We start from the raw sequence: 9,150 nt of genomic DNA, 5'->3' as shown, positions 1-9,150 counted from the left end.
CTCTAAAATTTTCAGTGAAATGCGGTTTGTAATGAACTCTGTAAAGATTACTGAAAGAATAACAAATAGCAACTGGTGTAAGATAGTTTACAGTCAAGGTAAAGAATATGATATCTAGTTCATAAATCAGAAAATCGTTTGCTTTCCCTAAATCTCAGAATTATATACATTTGATGAATGAGTGAATTCCTGATTATCTTAGCTCAAGTCTTACCTCTTATCTAGAACTCTTTTTTTCTAGCCAGTATGGCTACATAACTACAAAAAATTGTCCAGACTATCTCAAGTTCCTTGCAAGGATATCAGGAAAATTGAAAATGAAGAATCACTATGGCTGATAGCTAAGTTAAAGCAATGCTATTACTAGGAAATATCTATTATTTCCCAGTGATTTTTTTTTTAGTTGAAAAGTTTCTTTGGAGATAGGGAACTAGCTTTTATCTAGAGTATTGCAGTACTTTGTAACATATAGTTCCACAGATGCCTCCAAAAGCCAGTGTGCAGGGAAAATCATGGACTCTTGCAGAAATTCATAGATTCTATAACATTAATTGATAATCAGAGTGAAATGGGAATTCTGGGTATGGATGTGGTGACAAGTCCTCAGATCAGTTCCAATACACCTAACCTAGAAGCATGTGAAGATCTTGAGGACAGGTTGGGCTCTGTCTGTGAACTATGGAAGGTGTTCTACTATGTTCTGAAACATTTGCAGGCTGTAGCAGATACAATCAATTATCTATCAAAAGCTCATGAGTTTTTAATAGAAAGTGGAAGTCCAGGGAGTTGTCACATTTCCCAGTTCTTGTCTTTAGATGTTACATTGTGACTGTGCTCTGCCCAGTGAATTATGATAGAAAGGGGTAGTACTGTTCCTGATCTGTCTCCCTAAAATTCCATGTGATTCTTCTCTGTGTTTTCTCCTTCCTGCTGCCTACAGTGGAGACTTCTCCCAGGGAACTTTGGAAGTCTCACATGGAAAGTGGCAGAACCTTTATCAGTCTGGTTCTCATGGGATATATGGGAAATGACTGCCCATCAAATCTGTTTTCTCACCAGTACTGTCACATAATTGAGAAACATTTTTTCTATTGTTTTGAAATGCATACTCTTTTGAGTCCACTTGGTATAACCATGAATCTACTCTAACTAGTACAGATGACTATACCATGCTGCTGTAGAGCCCTGCTCTCTTGCAGTCATGCTTCATATGTGAGATAGAACATTAGGCTACTTCCATACCATGGATCTGGTAGAATTGAAATATTAATGCTGCAAACAAAAAGGTAGGAAAATCAACCTAATGGAATCAGAGACCTGTATGAAGTAAACAGTTAACAGTGATATTAAAGGTAGAGGTTGGAATAGCAGAAGACATTGGTGGGGGATTGCGATTCAAATTAATATTGGAGTGCATATAAGATCCTTCCTGTTGCTGAAATGGTGGGGAGGGCCCAGGAATTTGAGCTCCTAAGTGAACAGCTGGAAAGTTGGAAAGAGCAACATTCAAGTACAAATATTAACAAGAACCAAGATGTATCAGAGATTGGTGAGGCATGCATGGATTGCATTATACTATCCTATAATGGGGCACAATGCAAGTATTCAACAAATGCTTGAATCAACAGATGAGTGCTGTGCTGATGACAACTGAAAGCATTTATTAAGAATGCTCTAGTTAAGTAGATCAGCACTTTGCAATAGAATCTATGCTCTTAGCTAAATCTAGACATTCACTTCACTCTATTATTTACAGATGTAGTAATGTGTCAGATCTTGAATTACTCATTCAATTACTCAAGAATTCAGAAATATTCATTGAGCATCTGTTATGTCTATGGCATGGTGCTAAGCAGTGGTCATACAATGGTGACTTAGGACAGACAAGAGCTTTGTTTCTGCCTGAAGCATATTTTTCAGTAGAGGAAACAGCATAGAAATTAATGAGAGAGATGATAAATATTGAAATTGCTATTATGAGAGAAATAAAAAGCTTCTTTAATAAAAAAAAATCAGGAAATGTGAAAATGAGGAGCCAGACATGTGAGGAGTGTTCTAAACAAAGAACATAGCGAGTGTAAAACCACTGTTGCACAAAAGTGTTTAGGAAATTTAAGGCACTCAGAAAAGACCAGCATGGCTGGAATATGGTTTGTAAAGTGACTTGATATAAAATTGCAGATGTTAATGGAGGGTGGATCAATTAAGATCTTATAGCTCATGGTGAAGACATTGAGTTTTTATTCTAAAAGCAATGGAAGCAAAAGAAGATTTTAAACAAAGCATTGTTTAAAGTTCTAAGAGGAAGTGAAGTAATCAATTAGAAAGTTACTACTGAAAAACAGGCAAGAGATAATGGTGACCTAGAATAGTAATGTTAGAGATTCAGGAATATTGTGGAGGTAGACTCCACACGATTTGCTGATTGAGGGAAAGAGGGAAGACTAGGATTACTATAAGTTTCTTGCATTATAATTGGGTGAATATGGGATGTTTGGGAATTGGTCAAGAATAGGACAAAAAAATCAAGAAGTCCTAAATATGAATTTTCTGATATGCCTACCTCATATCTAAGCAAATATCAAAACACAATAATTTTATTATCAGTCTTGTGCTGGCCTTTCTACAGAAGGTATAGTTTTATGACAGCCTGTACTATATATTAAGTCCATTCAAGTTTGCTCATGCATTTTATTCAAGAGAAAAAGATAACTCCACTCTCTCTTTCTAGTCTTTTGTCTACTTATTAGTTTGATCCAATTATATTTCTGTGTAAACAGCCATCCCCCAACTGAGTGGTTTAAAGTAACAACCATTTTCATGTATTATATGGATTTAGTGGGTGAGAACCAAAGTCTTCTGCTCTTTATGGTACCAAATGAGGCAATTCAATGCAGCCAACAGGATGGTTTGTAGAATCTAAGAGATGATTTTATTCAATATTTGGACCTTGGCAGAAATGACTGGGCTGACAGGGCTTAGTTTGGACTGTTTACATTAATGTTTTCATATGACTTCTCTCACATGGCCATCTCAGACTTCTTATGTGAAGACTAGCCTCTCACATCTGAATGAAGAAAATCTGGCAGAAGCTGCAAGACCTTTTATGACCTAGCCTTAGAAGTCACATGACATCACTTCTGGTATAGTCTAACAGTTGGAGTGGTCACAAGGCTACTCATTATCAAATAAAAGGAACATAAACTGTACCTCAGGATGGTATGAGTTTCAAAGAAATTATAATTCTTTTCTAAAATTGCTGTTATTATAAGCATACTTATAAGTCTAATACCTTCTGATACAATAGTTATTTCTGTTGTTTTTAGCTTCTGAGTCCATTAAAAAAAAGTGAAGTTCATCATTTTAAGGTGAATGTTATTATAGTAAATGGAAAGATGAGGAGGCAAATAGCAAAATCAACTCAGATCTCTAGTTATCAGGGATCTTGGAATCTTGAATAGAAAGAACTCTCTTAACACAACATCTTCTAAAAGAAGTAAAATATAAAAGGATGAACATAGGCCTGGAAATAGAAAAGAAAGTTTTCTTGAACTTTTTATTTTGTCTAGTTAGAACACATAAATAACTCAGAATTTTACTTGCTAAGGAAGAGAATAAAGTTCTGTTTTATAAAAAGCAAGTGGTCCCATTCTTTACTTGTGTAGAAATTATAATGTGATGCTAATTTTATGTGTCAACTTTGGTGGACTATCATACTCAAATATTTAGTCAAATGTCAGTCAAATGTTTCTGTATTTGATTGGGATAGATTAACATTTAATAGACATTGAGTAAAACAGATTACCCTTTTGAATGTAGGTGGGCCTCATCCAATCAGCTGAAGAACTTCAGAGAAGAATGGTGATGGTTCCTTGGCAAAGAGGGAATTCTGTCTCTAGACAATCTTTGGACTAAAACTGTGACTTCAACTTTTCCCTGAATCTCCAGGCCGCTGGCTTAATTTGCAGATTTTAAACTTTCCACAGTCACATGATCCAATTCTTAAAAACCAATTCTCCCTTTATCTCTGTGATCTCTCTCTCTCTCTGTCTCTCTCTCTCTCTCTCTCACACACACACACACACACACATACACACACACACACACACACACACACACACTTATCATTGGTTCTCTTTCTCTGCATGCAGTCATAAAGGTTATGTTCTGAAATGGTTGTCTGTATTCCTAACTTCAGTTAATCTCTTGCATTTGAAAAACAGCCCCATGAATTGTCTTCAATGTCCATATGCAAATTACCAGTGTGTTCCTGATGTATAGGAATCAGCATCTGAACAGAAAAACAAATACTTTTTGTGTGATATATGTAAATCTATTTCTTTAGAACAGAGATCCTCAACTTTGGTATTTGTATTACCCAGGGAATTTGGTAAACAATACCAATGCTCTGAGCTCCACTGTAGACCATTTAAAAGCCCAAATTTCTGAGGGGAATGGCCTGAGTGTGCATAGCTGTGTTCTATTTTCATTCATGTAGTGGCTCTAATGTGCTATTGACCTAGACTAAAACTGGCAACACCACCAAAGCTAGGTTGGTGACTCAACTTGCTGGGCAACTCTGCTATTTTCTTTTGTTTTGAATAATTTGAATAAAATGTTTGGGAGTAGAAATTTACATATCTACTTTGCATATTTACTCCTGCTCCTTTTTGTTACTTTTCACCAGATCGCTTACAAACTAATATTAATTTCCATATCTCTGAAGACTTGGGCATTCATGGTCCTGAAATCTTGACTATAAAATATTATTATGAATATATATTATGCCTCCAAGTGGAGTGATTGAGAATAAGGCATGAATGTTTGAAAACACACTTGGCTGTCCATGAATAGAGAAACACAATCCAGGTAAAACAACACTTAGAAAAATATTGACTGCAATTATTTCAGAAGAACCCGAATAACAAAAACATTTCTTTTCTCAAGGCTTAGAAGAGCAGGTAGATACTACTATGATAGTTTAGGTGTTCTGAAATGTATATGCTTGTAGATTGCTCTTGTTAACACTCAAATAAATTGCTAGTATATAAATATCTTACTTTTAACATTTTCTGCTTCTAACTTATAAAGTTCATAATCTCTGCCCCAAATATCTATATTTACTATTTGTGAATTTGGGAGAAGGAGCACTTTCAGCTTTTTAGTTACAGTACTTTTTTTCTCAAATGTTCAATAACATTGTTCAGAGGGCTTTGGTAATTATTGATGTGCACAATGATGTCATTGATATTTGCTGAAGTTATGCTTTTTAAATAATACCTAACTTTTTGCCCTTGCTATTTTTGTTGAGATAATAGAAATGTAAAAGAAGCAAAATCTATCTTTAATTTCAGTCTACCAACTTTAAAAGTATTGCAGCAAGAGGATTTTAAAAATCAAGCACTTTTTGAGTAGTTCAGACAATTGGTACTGATGTTTTCTAGGCTTAAGTTAGTTCTAGAATTACAATTTGCTATATGGCTGGTAAGTGACATATTTTTGAGTTCTCCCTGCTATTGCATAATTATTGCTGTTCTTTTATTGTTTCCACGGGAAGAATGTTTTCTACAAGGTAGAACTGCATTATATTATATATAAATATGTTTGGGTGAAATCAACTAAATAAAGGGATTACAAGATTAAGTAATCTAAATTAATATAATAAGCATCTTGGTTTACTTATGATGATGGAGGAAGTGTTGAATATTCCAAAAGGGAGAATTGTGCCAGCTATTCACTTATTTCCCATCCATTAGGTAAGTTAATAGAATTATGTGTCAATAAAGAATGTGTCAATTCTATTGTATAATAGAGAATACTTTTTTAGGAATTGGTTATAAATATTTCTTCTGAATATTTAATTCGATTCAGAGTGACATTGATAAAATAAGCTTAGTGGAAAAGATGTAAAATCTTGTCTAGTTACAAATCTCATACATTCTTCATTTAACTATTTGTCATTTGACAATAAAACTTCTCTGAAAACCTTCAAACCCTCAAAAAGACTGAATTATAGCTTTGAACTGAACATTGCTGGCAGAGGTCTGAGACCCACAGAGTATTCCTGAGTCAGGTTAGTACTTATTAATAACATTAAAAATAGGACTAACTTTATATCTATAAAATAACACATCTTCTTTTGATAATAATTAGCAATTACTTAGACTTTTGGGAGTTATTATTGTTATTATTATTTGGGGACTGGTGATTAAACCCAGGACACTTAACCACTGAATCACATCCTCAGCCCATTGTTATATTTTATTAAGAGGTAGGGTCTCTCTGAGTTGCTTAGAGCCTCACTAAATTGCTGAGACTGGCTTTGAATTGTTATCGTCTTGTCTCAGCCCACCAAGCTGCTGGGATTATAGGCATCTGCCATTGCACCTGACTTGGGAATTATTTTTTTATGATATTAGAAGAGTTTCTCAAATTTTAGAAAACTATTTTGATGCTAAGAAAAATGACCCATTGTTTATTGGACTAAATCCTATTACATCTACTGCTTACGCCCCAATCTAATGTGGAAAGGCCAAATATAATACTGTCTGGAGTAACTTCAATTGCCTGGAATTTAGTGAGCTGAGGGCAGCCAAGCCCAACCAACAGCAGTCAGAACTTTGGTGTGGATGCTGATGATATCAAATGCTGTGGCTACAGTTCTTGATATCAGCCCTTTTTCTAGACCTAATGTTGGCCAAAAGCCTATTTGTTGTGTTTCATTTCAAGCTAAAAGCAGAAGGAAATTCTTGGAGGGTTCATTTTCTGCTGTTGTTCCATAACCCATATAGAATGAGTCTTTGTAATTCTGAAGCATTTTGTTTTGGCTCTTAAAATAAAAGTTATTTGGTCTTTGTAACAAGTGCATTATTTCTGTGCTTAAGCATCTCATGAACACTACCATCAGGTTTGGAGCTTTACTATTCTCTTGGCCTTGACAGCTATTAAAATCTCTTCAAAACAAGAAATAAATAATTCATAAACTGGAACATAGACACTTATATAATTGAGTTGTTAACTTATATTTGAATAGGTAATAGGAATCAACAGACCACTTTCCATTTTAGGGCATTATTATGGTGTATAGATATAAATGTACCTTACATGACTGAGAGACCAAGCCACAATTATTTAAACTGAAAATACAAACATTTTATGAAAAGATATTTCCCCCCTACTAAGATTCTTCTGACAGTTTGGCTCCAAAACTACTTCATTTTATCTGTTTAATCATGATGCATATTGATTAACAAATTCCCTGATTTTATTATGATTGAATGGGTAATTGAAGCATCATGATATGGTATCTTCTGTGTAGCATTATTTAAAATGTATACAATATGTTTAGGATTAAGAAGTTTCTAAAATGTAGTCATATATTGCATTTTCCTTAAGCTGCAAGTTATTTTTAAATTCTATAAATAAAAACTGATCATTAAAATTCAAATGAGTACATCTTTTCATCACATTGCAAATTATTACTAATAATTAACTCAAAGAACTTCATTTACATAATGTGACCATACATTGGTTGGTTCTTTTCAACAAGCAGAATTCATGGGCAAAAAAAAAAAAAAAAGGAAGAAAGAAAAGTCATTTGCAGGGCAACAAACACTAATGTATTTTCAAGAGTACCACAGGCAATTTTCCAGCTTTCCTACAAAAATTCCTCACCAGAGACCAAGACTGTCGAGCAGGAGGTGTTCCCAACTATAAGACAATGTGCCTGGACATAAAGGAATGAGCCTGATATAGGGTTCTTTCTCGTTCTTGGATACTAGTTTGATTCTTCATTGTGTATCTAGGTACATTTCAATGAATATTTTCAGCCTAGAATAACAAAATTTTGTTACTAGTTTGGTGAATTGCTTCTCAATGAGGATGAAATAGAAAGAATCTCCCAGGTGAGCATCAGAATATCTTATAAAGCTTATTTTAAAAGATAATACCCAGTTTCCACTCAAAAAATTTCCACTCACTTGCCTGGGAGTAAAGTGGGACATCTGATTTTTAAATGCTTTAAAAATTGATAAATTGGGGGTCGTTTATCATTCCTGGATTCCAGGACTCAGCAAGGAGGGAATGAAACACTAGTTCTGGCAAGTTTAGAAAATGATCTCATCAGAAAGTTGTGTTGCTATTGTAAGAAAGCCCAGTGAACAGTAAAGCCCTGGCTGCTGAATCTGGAGGCAAATAACTGAGTTGGTTTTATCTATACACCTCAGCAAGATGCCTGTTTGGCTTGGAGACTCTGCCAGCCAATGATTTCTATGGATTCAGGGACAAGGGAGGATGGGATGGAGGAGACATGGGACTGATTGTGCTGAGCTCCTAATGCCTGGTGGATGGACGCTGTGGAACAGGACTTCTAAATTAGGCTTGCGGGAACAGGACTTCTAAAATGCAAATATGTCTGAAAGGCTGTGGTGCAAAGCCATTTTTACTGGCTGTCAGCAGGTGGATTTTCTTGAACCAAAGGGCACACACAGCTCTTCTAGAAATTGAAGGTGTTTATGTCAGAGATGAAATCGAGTTCTACTTGAGCAAGAGATGTGCATATGTGTACAAAGCAATGCATATGTGTACATAGTTACTCCTGATGGCAAACCAACCCAAACTAGAGTAATCTGGGGAAAGGTAACTCAAACTCATGGAAACAGTGGCATGGTTCAGACCAAATTCCAAAGCAACTTTTCTGCTAAGGTCACTGGACACAGAATCTGTGTGATGCCTTACCCCTCAAGGACTTAAACTAATGGAAAATAAATAAAGACGATTTGTGCTCTTGTTTTTTTTTATTTAGTGTTTCAAAAACTTAACTGTCTTCAATTGATCTGCTGCTATATTCTTAAAATGTTAAAGGCTGTCCAGCATCTTCAAAGTACAAGGAAGTCAGAGGGCTATATGTAATCGACAGTATGGGGAAGTTACAGAGATTTAGAAAGTAACAGATCGATATGAGTGTTTTAATAGGCATTATGGAGGAAATAAATATTCTTTGAGGAAAGGGGTAAGATGATTTGCTCATTAGATTAAGTGAAAGAAGCATAAAATTTTCTCTCAAAGGAGCTGGGAATGTAGCTCAGTAGTAGAGTGCATGAAAGCACTAGACTATGTATTTAATCTCTAGCATTCCTGGAAAGAAAAGGT

The 9,150-nt window shown here is 35.0% G+C and overlaps 1 pseudogene; it reads left to right on the top strand.

The window, feature by feature from the left end:
* Positions 1-8,409: 8,409 nt before the first annotated feature.
* Positions 8,410-8,751, top strand: LOC101956334 (large ribosomal subunit protein eL33 pseudogene; annotated as a pseudogene).
* Positions 8,752-9,150: the final 399 nt, after the last annotated feature.

This window comes from Ictidomys tridecemlineatus, chromosome 1, assembly GCF_052094955.1.
Source record: "Ictidomys tridecemlineatus isolate mIctTri1 chromosome 1, mIctTri1.hap1, whole genome shotgun sequence".
In the NCBI taxonomy this organism is placed as follows: Eukaryota; Metazoa; Chordata; class Mammalia; order Rodentia; family Sciuridae; genus Ictidomys; species Ictidomys tridecemlineatus.
The sequence above is the reverse complement of the archived record's forward strand: the minus strand, read 5'-3'. Positions and strand labels throughout refer to the sequence as shown.